Consider the following 21053-nt stretch of genomic DNA (forward strand, 5'->3'; position numbering starts at 1 on the left):
AGGCTCAACTCTGGAGACTGCTACATACATGCAGTGCGCGTATACAGCATGTATCATGAGTGGAAGTTTGGGCTGAGTGTCCGCCCCTCCATCCCTTGGTACAGTGGACTGACACTTGCCCGGGTATGCCAGGTGCTGGTGCCAGCTGTGACAGGCAGGGCTTGTTCTTCCAGCACATCTCACAGATGTTCTATCCGTCTGAGAAACCATAAATCCTTTGTCGTGATCCTGTAATAATTTCTGAGCATTTTTTTCAGAGTGGTATGTCACATTATCCTGCTAGAAAAGGTGTCTGCTACCACAAAGGGTGTTACTCGGTCTGTCCATTATTTAGGTAGCTGATATATGTCACATCCATGTGAATGCCAGGATCCAGTGCAGCAGACTGACTCCTCGTCATAATGTATCTTGATGCTCTCTCATCCCCAGATCATAACAATTCAGAAGAAGACGCAGTGGATGATTGTAAAAATGGACGATGTGTTTGATGGCTGGTAATGGGTGCCGTGATATTTCTAATGATTCGCATCACTTTTCTCAAATGGCCTCCCATCCCCCACCTGCCTGATACATCAACTTACTCACTCCGGACCATGCTGTGAGTTCTGTCTGCTGCCGACTCCATGCTGTGTGCCTCATGTCGTCTGCCTGCTCTGTGCATGCTTCCTGGCTGTGTGCATAGGGGGGCGGTGCTGGCAATTCCAGATTGTTATTGAGACTGTGTGCACCTCCCTAAGGTGTCCCCGGCCAATTGCCTAGAGGCCTCTGATACTTAAGGCATCCTCACCCATTGTTGGATGCCTGAGCAAATGATTTCCCTCAGTATCTTGTTACTGAGCTGCCAGGTCCTGTCTCTGCCTTCTGGGGGCTGCAATACCCAGGCCTATATCCGTGTCGAGTTCATGTATCCGTGTCTGCCCCTGTCAGTACTCTGGTCTATGTCCGTTCCTGTTGTTCTTTGCTTGTTTACCTTTCCCACTCTGCCGTTTGTACCTCTGTGTTCTCTCCCTCCTGCTCTGCTCAACCTGTGGCTCTGCGCCTCACTGCTCTGCTCGTCGCAACTTGTGGCTCTGTGCCTTCCTGCTCCCTGCTCTGCCTCTGGCGGTTCAGCTCTTGGCTCTGCCTCTGGCGGTTCAGCTCTTGGCTCTGCCTCCGACGGTTCAGCTCTTGGCTCTGCCTCCGACGGTTCAGCTCTTGGCTCTGCCTCCGACGGTTCAGCTCTTGGCTCTGCCTCCGGCGGTTCAGCTCTTTGCTCCGCCTCCTTCTCTGCTCTTGGCTCTGCCTCCTTCTTCTCAGCTCTTGGCTCTGCCTCCTTCTTCTCAGCTCTTGGCTCTGCCTCCTGTGTTTCTGCTTTGCATCCGCTCTTGCGGTCTTGCTCTTCCATGTACCCTCCTGTCTGAACAGGTTCCTATCTGTTTCCATATACCTGCCTGAATTCCGGTGCCTACCTGTCCTGCCAGAGTACCAGCCCTGTCCGCCTGTCCTGCCAATGTCTCAGACGTGCCCGGCTGCCTGCCAGTGTCTCAGCCGTACCCATCTGCCTGCCAGTGTCTCAGCTGTGCTTGCCTGTGTTCCGTCCCCCCATGGGATCGGTAGCCACAGCAAAACACCACCCTAGAGTGGCACCTGGCAGCTCAAGATAGCTGCTAAGTAACGCCCACCCAGGGTAGTCTGGTTAGTGGTCCAGTGGGGCCACACCTCCCACGCTCGCGCCAACTAGCAAAGGTGCGAGAGTTACACATAATCCTAGGAATCCTGTTTCAAAAATGGTTGATTTCCACTGAAAATCTACAAGAACAGAAGATATGGGGGTAAATAAGGATCGGGTGGTTGGAATTCAGTCTCCTTATGCTTTTTTTTTGCTGGGGAGATGATTCTCAGACGCGGTTCCCTCATATAGAAACACAGGAAGGCTGAGCTGAGTGTTGTGTATTTAGGAGACGGGAGGAAGATGTCGGCTCAATGATCATTTGGCTGATAGCTTCTAATGGGTAAGGCCAACTTTCGGCCTGTTCATTGGAGGAGCGCTTGTGAACTGACGGGCTAAGTGAGCTCGTTCCTCACGGTAGCATTGGTGGCCAAAGGCTAGAGTGGTTTGTCCATTGCAGGAGAGATGGTGGGCTGGAGGCCAAGAAGTTTGGCACAAGGCCTGTAGAGACACTGAAAAGTGGGGCATCTGGCACTTTTTGGGAGAGAACTATTAGCCTAATATTTCTATGCAAGACTCAGAGATAGTCATTGCGGGCAGACTGGAAACTTCTCAACAGTCATTTTAGTCAAGAGGGTACTGAGTATACGACTGTAAGCCATCAAAAAACTTCTCTCATTTCATGTACGGCTGCTGAGACTCCCACTAGTCGGAAAAGACCTGAAGCCCCCTATGTGAATGGGGCAGGAGTGGGCATATGTGACCACCACTTCTACAGACAGTGAATGGTACAATAGTGGTACATAATCGCTACTACTACATTTACACAGGTGGCTTTTGGATCCTCACTCTCGAGAATAGTGGAGGTCTCAGCAGCAAGACCCCCAGCAATCATACAACTATAACCTCTTCTGAGGACAGGTGAAACCTAGCGAATTTGGAAAATTTGTGTCTAAAAAAGTATCACATGACCTTAAAAAGTGCAAAGTGTGAATATACCCAAGAATTACAGAGGATAGGTACCGATCTGCCAAAATCAGAGCACAGGTTCACATCTTGCTTTTATCTTATGTTTGGTTTGTATTTTCCTGACTTCTGTGCCTATCAGGCCCACAGGTTACAACATCCTTTTAGCGATGCCGCTCTAGAAACATTGATCGATCTGTATTCCCCACGGCCGCACCTCATTTTCAGTTATCGCCCCTCCACGCACCCTAGATGTTCTCAGATACCAGAGCTCTAATGATGGGACAACCCAATATCACATACAGAAAAACATTCAGCGAGGTCGGACAGGACTCCCCTATTTTTGTGTGATTTCTGAGAAGTTGCCAAAATTGACAATTCCACTTTACAAGAAAAGATGATTCACGGAAAAACAAAGTGTCCAGCTCATGAAACATTGTGACGCCTTTCTCAATGTATTCACGAGTAGAAAATATTATGCGCTTACAGCTCACCTCACAAATGCTCCGTTACATCCATGGGAAGTGCTCAGATGAAAAATTCTGGTTTTGAAGGAATCGATTAAACCTACAGAAAAAAAAGAGACATCAAGTAAGAATTATTTTTAAATACTTGCAAATCACCCAACTAATTAAAATCTCAGGGCGGTCTGCAGATAACTGCAAGGACTTTATAAAAGTAAACTGCAGAGTTAGCAGCTGCACGGAAATCATACAGCTGCTGTCAGAAACGGCCAGAATCCCCATAGAGAAGGCAGAGATGACTTATTACCATCTCTGCCTTCCTCCTCACTGCACAGACAGCACTAAACAAGTGTAGGAAGCAGAAACAGCGCTTCCTCCTCCGGACCCCAGAGATCATACGATGGCCGGACCCCGGAGCTGTGTGGTGTTAGCAGTCCCAGATTAGCGCTACAAGTGCAGGCCGCAGGCTGAATGTCCCCTGTAACCAACCCTAATGTGCCAGCCCCAGTTACAGGGGAAATCACCAATTACATGAAATGTATAAATATTGAATTGTCCACCCCACAAAGGGCTTTTATGACCTCATTGGGGTACAATGTAGGAAATAAATGAAAAATGATAATGTCTGTAAAGTGCTGTGGAATTAAAGGTGCGATATCCACGAGTAAAATAATGAAAAAATAAGGAAAAAAAATACTAACAAAATAATAAAAAAAGAAAGGCCAATCTGTATCGCTGTTTCTAGCCCCCCCTCCCCCCCAACTATTCAATGTATAAAAATAATTGCTACCTAACAGGGAACCCGATTCAGAATATATGATAGGGCTCCCATGTGGTGGCAAAAAATAAAAAAAAGTGAAAAACAAAATGCGTGAAAAACAAGCCAGATATTTTCTTTTTTTTTTTCAACACTTTCCCTCAATATCAAAGAAAAAAATATATAAAAAAGAATAAGACTATAAAAATGACAAAAAAGCATAAAAATAAGGTTCAAACGTCATGGAAAAAAGAGGGAAAAATTATTTGGATGCTGAAATGAGAAAACATTTTAGAGCTTAAGAAAAAAAATCTAAAAAATAGAAAAAAAAGTGTCTGGTCCTGAAATGGTTAATGATTTTTCATTCTCGATTATCGCTGATTCTATAAAGAACTTTATGACTCTGCAACCAAGCTTTATTAGCGCTCCCTAACCAGACTCAGCGAGAGCCAATGGGATTGCAGGACGTCATTCTCACGCTGCCGTCGGAGGCTGATGACATCATAAGGCAACTATAGTTATTTTCTAAAAGCAGTATCCCTCCGCTCTACAATATAGTCCCTTTCAATGCAAATCTCTTTACTGCAACGGTTTCACGTACGAATAACGGAGATGGCGGCGATTATTATCAGCGATCTGGGTTATTATTGCGTTGTGAACGATGAGATTGGAAGGTTTTATCTGGGATGTAGAGAAGATCTCATCACTCGCGCAAAGGCTTCTGGGATGTGTGCTGAGCGGGAGACGGCGGAAGGTTCCACTCCTGGTGGCTGGTGCTGGGGCGGAATGCCGGGGGGCCTGTAGCTGTGAGGTGATCGCCACGGTGAGATTTATGAATGGCGCCTTCTGGGGGTGACGGGGATTTTCTGTTTCTCGTCCCCATATGATGTGATAATGCTGAGCGGGCGGGCGTGAGGCCGGAGCTCTCCCCGGGGCTGCAGCACCATCCTGCCCGGCTGTACAGGGGACGTGCTGGGGCCGGTGCCCGGGCCTCCTGGCCGGATCTCCCACCACACCGCGCTGCTCCCACTAGATGGCGCCTGTGTTCCTCATAGTGTGAAGGAGGAAATGCTGCAGTTAGTGATGGGCAGTCCGGCTCTTTTTTTAAAATAAAACTAGATTTTACACTGTCATGGTTCCCGCTCTTTGCCTGTAACAGTGAGGGCCTCATGATACACCTGTATAAGTATCTAGTGAAGCAGTACTGACTGTTTTTTAGCGTTGCTGTTTCCGCAGATTGTTGGCTCTTGTGAACAGGGTCTGCGCTACTCGGTTGTAGTCCTAAGGCCGGGTTCACACTGCGTTAGCAGCAGCCCGCTCAGCACATACGCTAACGGGCTGCTGTAACGTAAGTGCCGACATTCGCAGCGCGCTAGCGCAGATAGAGCATCTTCTAGCTCTATGTGCACTAGCAGTGACGGACCCGGAAATGCTGCAGCCCGCGTCTCAGGGTCCGTCACTCAATGACGGCACATCCCATTGTGGCCGTGCGCTAGTGATGCGTCCGACATTGGAGTCAATGGCGGCCGTAACGGACTATGTTACACCGCGTTTATGTCGCTGTGTAACGTAGTCCGTCTAACGGACGCCACTAACGCAATGTGAACCCAGCCTAACCTGTATCACTTTGTAATATGTGCCGTTTTTTGTACACGTCCTTTCTGAATTAGTAAGTGCTGTGCTATATGTTGGTGCTGTATAAGATTGTGAGTCATAAAAATAAAGGCATGCTGCAAGCACTGTGCTAAGGCTGCTTTCACACTAGCGTTGGTGCGGGGCCGTCGCTATGCGTCGGCCCGACGCACGTTGTGAAAGAAATGAACAACGGGGGCAGCGGATGCAGTTTTTCAATGCATCCGCTGCCCCATTGTAAGGTCCGGGGAGGAGGGGGCGCGGTCGAAAATGGCGGACGCGACGCACAAAAAAAGTTACATGGAACGTTTCTTTGTGCCGTCGGTCCACCAAAACACGACGCATCCGTCGCACGACGGATGCGACGTGTGGCCATGCGTCGCTAATGAAAGTCTATGGAGAAAAAACGCATCCTGCAGACAATTCTGCAGGATGCGTTTTTTTCTCCAAAACAACGCATTGCGACGTACACCAAACAACGCTAGTGTAAAAGTAGCCTTACGCACACTGTACACACATACACTGTACACACACACACTGTAAAGCATACGGAATAGTAAACTCAGTTTATTTCAACACAACATGGAACAGAAATGTATAAATGCTACTATACCAAGGTATCAACTTCTCCTGCTGGCGGTGCACAGCACTACAAATCCCAGCAAGTCAAACAGAATATGGCACTGCAACCCTAGTTACATACCAACTGTATTAACAGTTAAGGTACAGTAAATATACTTGAGGTAGTATTACACATAGAACAAGTTTAAAGAGATTGTCCATGACTAACATTGATGGCCTGGCCTATATTACTATAGGTGATCAATGTGTGATCACTGGACTCACATGCATTTATTTACAGTCCACAGACTCCACATCTCCCTCTCTGCTGACTACTCCTCCCACATGAGTCACAGTCACACTTCACTGGCTGAATCTGATAGGCTGCAGGCGCCAGACAAGGAAGGAAAAAAAAAAAAAGACTCGGCTCACTCACGCTGCAGAGCCGACTCCTTTCGTTCACAGCAGGGAGCCGGCTCTTTGTGTCGGCTCGTTCACGAACGACACATCACTACTGCAGTAATAAGAGCCATAAGCGGGGTCTGGAGGCCTCTCCTCACAGTTGTGGTCGGATATTAGCAGGGATTTGTTATGTTTCTATTGATGTTTCCAATTGTCACCGTCTGTTCTGTGCCCCATACACTGCGGCCATCTGCTAGTAATGTATTCTCTATGTGGGGGGCAAGAGCCTGAATATAGGGGTATTCCCAGCTCCGAGATCCTTCCCCAATATGGAATAACATTAGCTAATACCTCCAATTAAAACTACTGCAGTATAGTTCTTCTGATTAGCTATGTCGCAGGGCATCCCTCATGTGCAGGCATTGCAGTAGTGTAGGTATCCATGGTTACGACCACTCATGTAGTGAGTTGTTAACGAGGCTGAAGTTGGTTTCTTATTCGGCAATTTTTTTCTTTTGTTTTTTTTATAGGTTTAACGACAAAAAATAAACATCACAATATAACATACAATGCAGCGAGGTGCCGTAATGTGAATACACTTAAAAACAGCTACAAAAATTATAAAACTGGTACAAAAATGGGCATGAAAGGGCGTTAATGAAAGGGTTAAATGACTTTGGGCCACTGGTCTCACACTGCAGACATATAGAACAGGGCGCCCCACAGCAAAACCAGGAATCTCTAGCCTGGCCCAAATGGGCCAGTGGGCAGCACGGTGGCTCAGTGGATAGCACTGCAAGCAGCTTGTATGTTCTCCCCGTGTTTGCATGAGTTTCCTCTGGTTTCTCTGGTTTCCTCCCACATTCCAAAGACATACTGATAGGGAATGTAGATTGTGAGCCCCATCGGGGACAGCGATGATAATGTGTGCAAACTGTAACGCGCTGCTGAATATGTTGGCGCTATATAAATATAGATTATTATTATTTAAACTAGATGATGGCCCGATTCTAACGCATCGGGTATTCTAGAATATGTATTTATGTATGTACGGTATATAGCAGCCACATATTATATAGCACAGGCCATGTAGTATATAGCAGACAAATACTATGTGGCCTGTGCTATATACTGTGTGGCTGTTATATACATACATACATACATATTGTAGAATACCCGATGCGTAAATACAGGCCACGCAATATATAACAGTGGCCATGCAGTATATAACACAGCCCAAACAGTATATAACACAGCCCACGTACTATATAACACTGGCCGCATAGTATATAACACTGGCCGCATAGTATATAACACTGGCCGCATAGTATATAACACTGGCCGCGCGGTATATAACACTGGCCGCGCGGTATATAACACTGGCCGCGCGGTATATAACACTGGCCGCGCGGTATATAACACTGGCCGCGCGGTATATAACACTGGCCGCGCGGTATATAACACTGGCCGCGCGGTATATAACACTGGCCGCGCGGTATATAACACTGGCCGCGCGGTATATAACACTGGCCGCGCGGTATAGAACACTGCCCACGTAGTATATAGCAGCCATGTAGTATATAACGCAGCCCACGCAGTATAGAACACTGGTCATGTAGTATATAGCAGCCACGCGGTATCTAACACAGCCCACGTAGTATACAGCAGTGTGGGCACCATATCCCTGTTAAAAAAAATAATTAAAATGAAAAATAGTTATATATTCACCCCTGGGATCCAGCGAAGCTCCGGTGATGCGCACGCGGCTGCCGCCATCTTCCGTTCCCATAATGCATTGCGAAATTACCCAGATGACTTAGCGGTCTCCCGAGACCGCTAAGTCTTCTGGGTAATTTCGCAATGCATCTCTGGGAACGGAAGATGGCGGCAGCATCAATAGTAAAAAGATGGGGACACACAGGGTTAATAGCAGCGGAAACGGAGTGCGTTACCTGCGGCATAGCGCGGTCCATTACCGCCGGCATTAACCCTGTGTGAGCAGTGACTGGAGGGGAGTATGCGGGCGCTGGGCACTGACTGCAGGGAGGAAGGAGCGGTTATTTTGCCGCCGGACTGTGCCTGTCGCTGATTGGTTGTGGCTGTTTTGCCGCGACCAATCAGCGACTTGGATTTCCATGACAGACAGAGGCCGCGACCAATGAATATCTGTGACAGAAAGACAGACAGAAGTGACCCTTAGACAATTATATAGTAGATGGGTTCTGGGCATCATAACTGGCATCAAAGTTGAAAAACAGCCGATTTCCCAGATTTGAATAAGTAATAGTGATGGGCGAGTAGCATTGTTGCTCTGGTTTCCCTGAGCACGCTCTGGTGATCTCCGAGTATTTGTGAGTGCTTGGAGAGTTTTTGTCCAAGCAGCTGCATGATTTACGGCTGCTAGCCAGCCTGAGTACATGTGGGGGTTCCCTAGTTGCTAGTTAATCCCCACATGTATTCAAGCTGTCTGCTGCGGTCGACAAAAACTAAATCACCGAGCAGTCACATACTCGGAGACCACATGAGCATGCTTGGGAAAACCCGAGCAACGGATATAGTCGCTCATCACTAATAAGTAACTGATGTTTTAAAGGGTTAAATGACTTTCGGCCACTGATCTCACACAGAAATACACAGATGTATATTCTTAAGGTACCTTCACACGAAGCGACGCTGCAGCGATAGCGACAACGATGCTGATCGCTGCAGCGTCGCTGTTTGATCGCTGGAGAGCTGTCACACAGACCGCTCTCCAGCGACCAACGATGCCGAGGTCCCCGGGTAACCAGGGTAAACATCGGGTTGCTAAGCGCAAGGCCGCGCTTAGTAACCCGATGTTTACCCTGGTTACCAGCATAAAAGTTAAAAAAACAAACACTACATACTCACCAGCGCGTCCCCCAGCCTCTGCTTCCTGACACTGACTGAGCTCCGGTCCTAACAGCAGAGCGGTGACGTCACCGCTGTGCTTTCACTTTCACTTTAGGGCTGGCGCTCAGAGTGTCAGGAAGCAGACGCTGGGGGGACACGCTGGTGAGTATGTACTGTTTGTTTTTTTTACTTTTACGCTGGTAACCAGGGTAAACATCGGGTTACTAAGCGCGGCCCTGCGCTTAGTAACCCGATGTTTACCCTGGTTACCAGTGTAAAATATCGCTGGTATCGTTGCTTTTGCTTTCAAACACAACGATACACAGCGATCGGACGACCAAATAAAGTTCTGGACTTTATTCAGCGACCAGCGACATCACAGCAGGATCCTGATCGCTGCTGCGTGTCAAACGAAACGATATCGCTAGCGAGGACGCTGCAACGTCACGGATCGCTAGCGATATCGTTTCGTGTGAAGGTACCTTTAGTGTGAGATCAGTGGCCCAAAGTCAATTAGCCCCTTAAAACATCAGTCACTTATTCAAATCTGTGAAAATCAGATGTTTTCCCAATGTGATGCCAGTTCTGATGCCCAGAACCCATTTTGGCCAGACTAGAGGGACCTGTGTTTGATGCAGGGCATCACTATCTGTGTTTTCTTAGTGTGAGATCAGCGGCCCAAAGTCATTTAACCCCTTAAATCATCAGCTATCAGTTACTTATTCAAATCTGTGAAAATGGGCTGTTTGCCCACTATGATGCCAAGAACCCATTTGAGCCATGATGGAGGGACCTGGGTTTGATGCGCAACATCAATGGCTCTGTATTCTTTGTGTGTGCTCTGTGAGCCAAAGGCATTTAACCCCTTAAAAACATCAGTTACTTATTCAAAATCTGTGAAAATGGGCTGTTTGCCCACTTTGATGCCACTTCTGATGCCCAGAACCCATTTAGGCCAGGCTGGAAGGTCCTGGGTTTGATGCAAGGCATCACTATCTATGTATTCTTAGTGTGAGATCAGAGGCCCAAAGTCATTTAACCCCCTTCTCATGCGGCCCGCGGGAAGGTCCTCAGTGTCCGCAATGTCCGGGCGGCAGCCGCATCCTGCCGGCCCTTTAACTCCAAGTGCACCGCATGCAGCGTTCATCACAGAATCCTGCCTGCCCTGCACAGGAATGGTGTCATCGGGGTGGGCAGGGTTAGCATTAGGTAGGCGTGGCTGGGGTGGGCGAGGCCTGCACCAAATGCTCTCCCATCCTACTGTCCCTGAAGAGGAGCTGCTGCAGCCAGAGAGTCCAGAGCGATCTCTGTGCTGGCAGCTCTGCAGGTGATCTGTGTCCCTCAACTAATCTATGTGCCCATTGTGATCTCTGTGCCCCCCCCTGCTATGTGCCCCAATATGATCTCTTTGCTCCCCCAACTATAAGCCCCCTGTGATCTCTGTGCCTCCCAGCAATGTGGCCCATGTCATCTTTGTGCCCCTCCTGTGATCCCTGTGCCCATCAGCCATGTGCCCCCTGTGATCTCTGTTCCCCCCGCTATGCGCCCCAATATGATCTATTTGCTCCCCCAAGTATAAGCTCTGTGATCTCTGTGCCTCCCAGCTATGTGCCCCCATGTCATCACTGTGCCCCTCCTGTGATCCCTGTACCCCCCCAGCTATGTGCCCCCTGTGATTTGTGCCCCCCTCTATGTGCCACCCACTTTGTGCCCCAATATGATCTTTTTGCTCCCCCCAACTATAAGCCCCCTGTGATCTGTGCCTCCCAGCTATATGCCCCATGTCATCTCTGTGCCCTTCCTGTGATCCCTGTGCCCCTCAGCTATGTGCCACCTGTGATCTCTGTGCCCCCCGATATGTGCCCCAATATGTTCTTTGATCCCCCAACTATAAGCCCTCTGTGACTCCCAGCTATGTGCCCTCATGTCATCTCTGTGCCCCTCCTGTGATCCCTGTCACCCCGGCTATGTTTCCCCTGTGATTTATGTGCCCCTCAGTGATCTGTTCCCCCTGTAATCTCTGCCCCCCGCAGCTATATGCCCCCCTGTGATTTCTGTGCCCTCCAGCTATATGCCTCCTATGATCTCTGTGCCACCAGCTATGTGCCCCCCTGTGATCTCTGTTCCCCCTGTGATCTCTGTTCCCCCTGTGATCTCTGTTCCCCCTGTGATCTCTGTTCCCCCTGTGATCTCTGTTCCCCCTGTGATCTCTGTTCCCCCTGTGATCTCTGTGCCCCCTGTGATCTCTGTGCCCCCTGTGATCTCTGTGCCCCCTGTGATCTCTGTGCCCCCTGTGATCTCTGTGCCCCCTGTGATCTCTGTGCCCCCTGTGATCTCTGCCCCTTATCTATATGCCCCTCTGTGATTTCTGTGCCGTCCAGCTATATGTCCCTGTGATCTGTTCTCCCTGTGATCTCTCTGCCCCTCCAGCTATATGCCCCCTTGTGATATCTGTGCCCCCAGCTATGTGCATCCCTATGATCTCTGTGCCCCCTGCTATGTACCCCCCTTGTGATATTTGTGCTCCCATTTGAACTGTGGCCCTCCGTGATCTGTGTCCCCCAGTCATGTGCCCTCTTTTGATCTTTGTCCCCCCCTGTGATTTCTGTGCCCCTCCCCTGTGATCTTCGTGCCACCCCTGGAAAAGCAACTGTGAGAAGCAACATGATCAGCATCACCTAACATCACAGCTGCACCAAAGAGAAGCAGCTCCAGCCATCACATTAAGGGTGAGTTACCGTAATTAATTGTTTGACTAAACCTACCGGGGGAATTTTCAAGGTGATCATTTTTATGTGGCCCTTGAATGATGGTAGAAATTTCCAAATGGCCCCCGGCCGGAAAAAGGTTCCTCACCCCTGCCTTAAAGCATCAGTTACTTATTCATATCTGTAAAAATTGGCTGTTTGCCCACTTTGATGCCAATTCTGATGCCCTGAACCCATTTGGGCCAGGCTGGAGGGATCTGGATTTGATGCGGAGATCTGTATTTTAAGAGCAGATCAGTGGCCCAAAGTCATTTAACCCCTTAAAAACATCACTTATTCAAATCTGTGAAAATGGGCTGTTTGCCCACTTTGATGCCAGTTCTGAGGCCCAGAACCTATTTGGGCCAGGCTGGAGGGACCTGGTTTTGCTGTGGGGCTCCCTGTTCTATATGTCTGCAGTGTGGTATCCATGGCCCAAAGTCATTTAACCCTTTCATTAACGCCCTTTGGTGCCCACTTTGATGCCTGTTTTTGTGCTAGTTTTATCATTTGTGTAACTGTTTTTAACTGTATTCACATCAGGGCACCTCACTGCATTGTTTGTTGTTATTGCCGAGCAGAAGTGGAGAGGTATTCATATTTATTACCTTAAAGGGAACATGTCGCCCCCAAAATCGATGGTGAGGTAAGCCCACCGTCATCAGGGGCTCATTTACAGCATTCTGTAATGCTGTAGATAAGCCCCCGATGTATCCTGAAAGATGAGAAAAAGAGGTTAGATTATACTCACCCAGGGGCGGTGACGTCCTCTTCTGGTCTTCATGCCACGGCTCTGGCGCAGGCGTACTTTGTCTGCCCTGTTGAGGGCAGAGCAAAGTACTGCAGTGCGCAGGCATCGGGCCTCTCTGACCTTTCCCAGCGCCTTCGCACTGCAGTACTTTGCTCTGCCCTCAACAGGGCAGACAAAGTACGCCTGCGCCAGAGCCGTGGCGTGAAGACCAGAAGAGGACGTCATGGAATGAAGATTGGAGGCGCCGGATTGGACCTGAGACGCCCATCGGACCGGACCGCAGCGCAGCAGGACCGCCCAGGTGAGTATAATCTAACCTCTTTTTCTCCTCTTTCAGGATACATCGGGGGCTTAGCTACAGCATTACAGAATGCTGTAGATAAGCCCCTTAAACTAATAAACTAATAAAAACTAATAAAGAGCGCTGCAAAATCTCTTCTACTATCTTACAGCAAGAAAAACAAAATGAGATGGAGAAATTCCTAAAACGCAAACCTCTTATAGCTCGCGCAGCACATAAAAATTCTCACTCTAATAGTGCACTGGAAGAACATATAGAGGATTCTGATTCAAGCGATGTCGCTTCGGAGAGTGATGTTCCCCATGGGAGGAATATCAAAATCCTTTCTCAAAAAAGCACTAGCTTTGGCGATGAAGCCATTAATAGCTGAAGTCTCGGGCCTAAGAACAGACATACAACAAATTGGCAATAGGGTGGAAGCCCTGGAATCTACCCAATCTTCCATAATAAACCATTCAAACATCATCAAAGATTATCTAGAATTTCATAGATCACAACTAAACTCTGCATCCCTGCTCCTAGAAGACCAAGAAAACCAGAGCCGCAGAAAAAATATTAGAATTAAAGGTATACCGGAAAGTGTCTCTAATGAAGTTCTTGAGAAATCAACCTATGAGTGATCACCCATACAACTTTTTCAAGACTTAGCCCCTTCAACTCTTGCAAAAAGGAGAATCTTGAAGCCCCAACTCGAGGCTCTTCGTGCAAATAAAATTCTTTACAAGTGGTTATTCCCATTTGGACTGTCAATCCATGGCGGAGGAAAACAAGTCACGGTATGCCACGATGATCTTGTGAAAGTTTGGGACACCTTTAAAATTGAGGCAATTGAGGTTCCCTCTTGGCTGTCCCTTGACACCTCATTGAACACTCCCCCTAAACTCCACCCATTGAAGGACCAGGGGGACTGGTCTCCTGTTGAGAGATTTTCGTCACGGGGGAAATCTGGAGCTAAAAAGAAACCTCCACCCTGAGCTTCCTTGAATTCTCGAGGCTTCATATTTTGCGCTTGCCTTCCGCGAGCTCTATAGACCACATGTTTCGGCTACTTTTTGAACTCTTGTAGCTATGAGAATAATGTCAATTTGTTCTCCGTCTTAACCACCCTTTTCCACAGATATCCTTAAAAGGCTTGCTGGTAATACATAAAATAGTTTAGGCTTTTTTTTTTATCACCGGCGCGCCCACAAGAGACTGTTCTATCTACTTTGGAGGATGTTACATGCCCCAGCCTCCGCCGTGGATGGGATTTATTATGTTGATACGTTAACCATTTTCGCCCCAATTGTTAAAATTTTTATAATTGTTATGGCTACTTCCCCAGTTTGGTACACATGTGCTGCTCCTCTCTTAGCCACTTTATTGTTAAGTTATAGCAGGTAAAGATTCACAACTGGCTACTATAACAGTAGCTTTGTATAATATTAAAGGTCTACTCTCCCCGAATAAACGTGGCCAAATCATGAGATTCCTACACTACAAAAATTCCAGTATTATATTTTTTCAAGAAACCCATTTTAAAACTGGTCGAACCCCAGATATGTCACAGTCGCTTTTCCCTACCTGGTACCATAGCACGGGTCTCTCGGCGTCCAAGGGTGTGAGTATTGCAATACTAAAAAAAATGTTCCATTTAGCCTACAAGACTATCTTTCGGACCCAGAGGGAAGATATGTTATGGTTGTTACTTTTTGCAATCTTTATGCCCCCAATAATAATCAAATAAATTGGATACTCTTAGTCTGTTTAAAGAGGGTCTTCTGATAGTGGGAGGGGATCTCAATGTTTCATTTAACCCCTTGTTGGACACCTCATCAGGCAGATCTTCAATTTCACAAAAAGCTTTGAGAAAACTCCATCTGGGCCTTCTAGCTTTAAATTTGATTGACCCATGGAGAACCTTATTCCCTACATCAAGAGATTATACTTTTTTTTTCGCCACCTCACAATAGCTACCATAGAATTGATTACCTACTACTCCAAACCCCACACTTACAACTAGTAAAATCAGCAGACATAGATGTTATCTCTTTATCTGGCCACGCCCCGATCTTCTTAGAAATATTCGTTAGCTCCTTGCCTAAAGGCCCCGTCTCACATAGCGAGATCGCTAGCGAGATCGCTGCTGAGTCACAAGTTTTGTGACGCAACAGCGACCTCAGTAGCGATCTCGCTATGTGTGACACGTACCAGCGACCAGGCCCCTGCTGCGATTTCGCTGGTCGTGTCGGAATGGCCTGGACCTTTTTTTGGTCGTTGAGGTCCCGCTGACATCGCTGCATCGGTGTGTGTGACACGGATTCAGCGATGTCTTCGCTGGTAACCAGGGTAAACATCAAGTTACTAAGCGCAGGGCCGCGCTTAGTAACCCGATGTTTACCCTGGTTACCATCGTAAATGTAAAAAAAAACAAACAGTACATACTCACATTCCGGTGTCCGTCAGGTCCCTTGCCGTCTACTTCCTGCTCTCACTGAGTGCCGCCGTACAGTGAGATCAGAGCGCAGCGGTGACGTCGCCGCTCTGCTGTGCTCTCACTTTACGGCGGCACTCAGTGAGAGCGGGAAGCAGACGGCAAGGGACCTGACGGACACCGAAAGGCGAGTATGTACTGTTTGTTTTTTTTGGTAACCAGGGTAAACATCGGGTTACTAAGCGCGGCCCTGCGCTTAGTAACCCGATGTTTACCCTGGTTACCCGGGTGCTGCAGGGGGACTTTGGCATAGTTGAAGACCGTTTCAACAATGCCGAAGTCGTTCCCCTGATCGTTGGTCGCTGGAGAGAGCTGTCTGTGTGACAGCTCCCCAGCGACCACACAATGACTTACCAACGATCACGGCCAGGTCGTATCGCTGGTCGTGATCGTTGGTAAGTCGTTTAGTGAGACGGGGCCTTAAGCCCTCTTTCACTTGGATACTAAATGAAACACTTCTAGATTTCACTTCACATTTGACCAAATTCACAACCATCCTTGACCTTTTTTTCAAAGAAAATTCCCTCTCTGGTCCTTCCACGCCAATGGTTTGGGAGGCACACAAAACTGTTTTAAGAGGAGAATTCATAGCTCTAGGATCGTACCTGAACAAACAGAGGTCAAGGGAGGTGCTTTCTATCCTTCACCTGATAAACTCAGTTGAAAAACTTCACAAAAAATCACAACTGGAGGAGGTTCAGAAGAGGCTCATGGCACTTAGGTCTTCTCTAAAGGACCTTTTAAATGTTTAATCGGTTAAAATTTACATGAGAAGCCAACAAAGGTTTTATCTACATGGCAATAGAAGCAGCAAACTTATGACTTCTCTCCTGAAAAAACGCAAAGGCCAAACCTTTATTACAAACCTGAAATCCTCCAAAGGCGCTGTAATAACTGAGTCAACTGACAGCGCTAATGAATTTCAAAATTTCTATGAACGCCTTTATAATATAGATATACCTGACTACATGAGAGATCCTGCTAAAGCAATAGACACCATAGATAGATGGATTTCTATCTCCTTTAAAACTTCCCTCGCTATCGAGTGATGACTACTTATTTCTTCAAACACCAGTTACGTCTGAAGAGGTGCTGGATGTTCTTTCAACCATTCCCAACGGAAAAGCCCCGGGCCCAGATGGCCTCCCAATAATTTATTATAAAAAACTAATAAAACCATTGTTACCGCATCTAGTAGCCCTCTTCAACTCTTTCCTCGCAGGGAACTCCCCACTCCAACAAGCTTTGGAAGCCTTTATCACAATTTTACCAAAAGAAGGAAAAGACCCGCAGTTCTGTGCAAGTTATAGACCAATATCCCTACTTAAAGGGAACCTGTCACCACGTTTTTGGAAGATGGGATAAAAATAGCGTTAAATAGGGGCAGAGGTGGGCGTTACATTAGTGTGTTTGTTATGCGTTTATTACCCACCTAAGTTGCCGAAATACCTTTGCAAAGTCTCCGTTTTCGCCTGTCAATCAGGCTGGTCCGGTCACATGGGCGTGGTGTCTTCACCCAGATTTGGCATAGTTTTCCGTTGGTGGCGTAGTGGTGTGCGCATGCCCAAGGTCCCGAATCCTCTGCCAGGGGATTTCAAAGAGCGCGGTGTTCGTTACTGCATTGGTGATCGGTGGGCGCGGCCATCTTCCTTTGGCCGCGCGTGCGCCAGAAGCGGCGCTCTGCTGGCCGCGGCGCTCTGCTGGCCGCGGCTTCAGGAAAATGGCCGCCGCGATATCCATCTGCGCACGCGCGGCATCCCGCGGCCATTTTCCTGATGCCGCGGCCAGCAGAGCGCCACTTCTGCGCACGCGCGGCCAAAGGAAGATGGCCGCGCCCACCGATCACCAATGCAATAACGAACAGCGCGCTCTTTGAAATCCCCTGGCAGAGGATTCGGGACCTTGGCCATGCGCACACCACTACGCCACCAACGGAAAACTACGCCAAATCTGGGTGAAGACACCACGCCCATGCGACCGGACCAGCCTGATTGACAGGCGAAAACGGAGACTTTGCAAAGGTATTTCGGCAACTTAGGTGGGTAATAAACGCATAACAAACACACTAATGTAACGCCCACCTCTGCCCCTATTTAACGCTATTTTTATCCCATCTTCCAAAAACGTGGTGACAGGTTCCCTTTAATACAGACACAAAACTATGGGCGAAAATTCTAGCAAACAGACTAAGAGACATTCTTCCTAAATTGATCCATTCTGACCAAGCAGGGTTTGTCCGGGGGGCGAGAAGGCAAGGACAACTCAACCAAAATACTCCAATCTATAATGTATGCTAAAAAACGAGGCATCCCCCTGACTCTCCTGTCCACAGATGCTGAAGAAGCATTCAATAGGGTGAGCTGGAGATACATGGAACGTGTACTCAAATTTGCTTTCCCCCCACAATTCATTTCAGCAATTCTTTCTTTGTACTCTGCTCCCACAGCGAGGGTCAGGGTGAATGGCTCTTTATCGAATAGTCTAAAGATTTGTAATGGTACCAGACAGGGGTGCCCATTATTCCCATCTCTATTCATACTGATTATCGAGACGCTCATCCAATGCATCAGACAAAACACACAAATAGAGGGTCTCCAAATTGGTAACTTGGAAATAAAAACCCTAGCCTTTGCAGATGATCTGCTATTCGTGGTCACTAACCCACTCAAAGCTTTCCCTGTAATTCTAAACATACTCAACCACTTCGGCCAACTATCTAATTTTAAAATTAACTATTCTAAATCAGAAGCTCTTAATGTAACTCTATCGAATTACCATCTAGTTAAGCTTCGGAAACTGACACCCTTTCACTGGTCCACGACCTTCATAAAATATCTGGGAATCTGGATAACTAAAGACCCCACGGACCTATTCAAAATAAATTTCTATCCTCTATTAAAGAAACTAGAAACAATGATGAAAACTTACGACCTCCCCATTCTTTCTTGGGTGGGACGGGTTAATGTATTCAAAGCATATCTGATGCCGATTATACTATATAACATGAATATGGTGCCTATCTACCTACCGCTTACGTTTTTAAGAATCTAAGATCTCTGATTCTAGTTTTCATATGGAAAGGTAAAATGACTTAGGTTACCTTTTAAGCTTCTTACATACCCAAATTCATACGGAGGCCTAGGACTACTGGATCCTTATAATTATTACAAAGCTATTCACCTTAGTAGATGGCTGAGAGTTGTATTGGATTTTGATAAAAACACACACAATACCATCGATTTAGCTTTATTAGGCACCAAAGGTATTCTGCTCTTGTAGTCATATTCTAAACCACCTTCAACTTTAAGAATAGATGAAATCACTTCGACAACCCTGCGTATTAGACACTTAACTCTGAAGGATCTCCCATCAGATAAGTTCCCTTCATCTTTAACTCCCGTGTCAGCTATCCCATATCTAGTGGATCCAAATTTCAAAGACCCATATAACTTATGGTCGACATTACCCAAAGATTCCCTGGGTGGCCTCTACTCTAATAGCATTTTTGATAATGATGCCTGGTGGCCTATAGATGCCCTATCTAGCCCTAAAAATTTCCTCCAAGAACAACATGTCATACGGATCCTCTCGCAATTTAGACGAAAATATCCAAACAAATCTTCTTGGTCATGGCTAGACATCATGTTCAAAACATCATCCCCTAGATTCAAAACTATATCAAGAATGTATTCTTGCCTTATTTCACCTCCTCAAAATTTTAAACCCTCCTTTATCCACTCCTGGGAGACTGAACTTAAAATCAAGTTCTCAGATACCCAAATTACTAAAATTCTCCAGCATGCACGAGGATTCTCACGTTGCATTCTTCTACAAGAGAATGCATACAAAATTTTAACAAGATGGCATATGTCCCCGGTCAAGCTTTACCACCTAGGATTAGCGGATTCGGATTTGTGTTGGAGATGTGGAAGCCATCAGGGAAACCATACACACATCTTTTGGGATTGCCCGCTTATTAAAAATTTCTGGTCAAATGTTAATCTCAATCTCATAAAATTAAACTTGATCCAATCACACCTGACGGCTCAAGAAGCTTTAAGGTACCTTCACACTAAGCGACTTTGCAGCGAGAGCGACAGCGAACCGTGACGTTGCAGCGTCCTGGATAGCGATCTCGTTGTGTTTGACACGCAGCAGCGATCTGGATCCCGCTGTGATATTGCTGGTTGGAGCTAGAAGGCCAGAACTTTATTTCGTCGCTGATCACCCGCTGTCCATCCCTGGATCGGCGTGTGTGACGCCGACCGAGCGATGTGTTCACTTGTAACCAGGGTAAACATCGGGTTACTAAGCGCAGGGCCGCGCTTAGTAACCCGATATTTACCCTGGTTACCATTGTAAAAGTAAAAAAAAAAACTACATACTCACCTTCTGATTTCTGTCACGTCCCCCGGCGTCCACAGGGTTACGCGCTGCTGCTCAGAGCCTCCTGCACTGAATGTGTCAGTGCCGGCAGTAACAGCGGTGACGTCACCACTGTGCTCTGCTTTCCGGCTGCGCTGACACATTCAGTGCAGGAAGCTCTGAGCAGCAGCGCGTAACCCTGCGGACGCCGGGGGACGTGACAGACATCAGAAGGTGAGTATGTAGTGTTTTTTTTTTTTTTTTCTAACTTTTACAATGGTAACCAGGGTAAATATCGGGTTACTAAGCGCGGCCCAGCACTTACAGTAGTAACCCGATGTTTACCCTGGTTACCCGGGGACTTCGGCATCGTTGAAGACAGTTTCAGCGATGCCGAAGTCGTTCCCCTGATCGTTGGTCGCTGGAGAGCTGTCTGTGTGACAGCTCCCCAGCGACCTAAACAGCGACGCTGCAGCGATCGGCTCGCTGTCTATATCGCTGCAGCGTCGCTGAGTGTGACGGTACCTTAACTTTCATGCCCATCAGTCAACTTTAAACCCCATAAACATGACCTCCTACCCCTGCTTTTAAGCGCTGCTAAACATCTAATCACCTTCCATTAGCGGAGTGTGACTCCCCCAACAATAGAGGAATGGTTCACCAAAATTGACCACATCTCTAGATTAGAGGAGCTTTCAAGCTGGGAAGTTTATAAACACGATGCGTATTTGAAAACCTGGAGTCTATGGAAATCCTTTCATAAGACTTAATAAATGTGAATCTGTCTAAAATTTTTACCTGCACTTTTGGCAATTCTTCTTATTAGAAGTTTGTTCAAGGTTACATACATGTGTGTATCTGTTACCTTATTGGTTGTTACCCCTACCCTCCCCTCACTACCATTCCTAGCCTTTCTTACCAACTCCCCTTCCCCCCTTTTCTTCCCAATCCCCCCTTTCCCTCCTTCCTCTACTCCACTTTGTAATTTGTTTTCTTGTTTATTCTCTTAACTTAATTGTTGTTTATTGCATTTTCAGAAAAGCAAATATTCAAAAACGTTGTTTTGTAATTTTCCGTTTTCAAAATAAAGAATAAAAAAAAAAAACCAGGAGTGG

General features: G+C 47.1%; 1 long non-coding RNA gene across 1 annotated transcript in view; it reads left to right on the forward strand.

Moving 5' to 3' along the window:
- The first annotated feature begins 10521 nt into the window (after positions 1-10521).
- The window catches only part of LOC143785881 (uncharacterized), a 33812-nt gene continuing 23280 nt past the window's right edge, over positions 10522-21053 (forward strand). Inside the window, exon 1 of the long non-coding RNA XR_013218134.1 lies at positions 10522-12030. This is a non-coding gene — a long non-coding RNA (uncharacterized LOC143785881). The remainder of the gene's footprint in view (positions 12031-21053) is intronic.

Source organism: Ranitomeya variabilis, chromosome 7 (assembly GCF_051348905.1).
Source record: "Ranitomeya variabilis isolate aRanVar5 chromosome 7, aRanVar5.hap1, whole genome shotgun sequence".
In the NCBI taxonomy this organism is placed as follows: Eukaryota; Metazoa; Chordata; class Amphibia; order Anura; family Dendrobatidae; genus Ranitomeya; species Ranitomeya variabilis.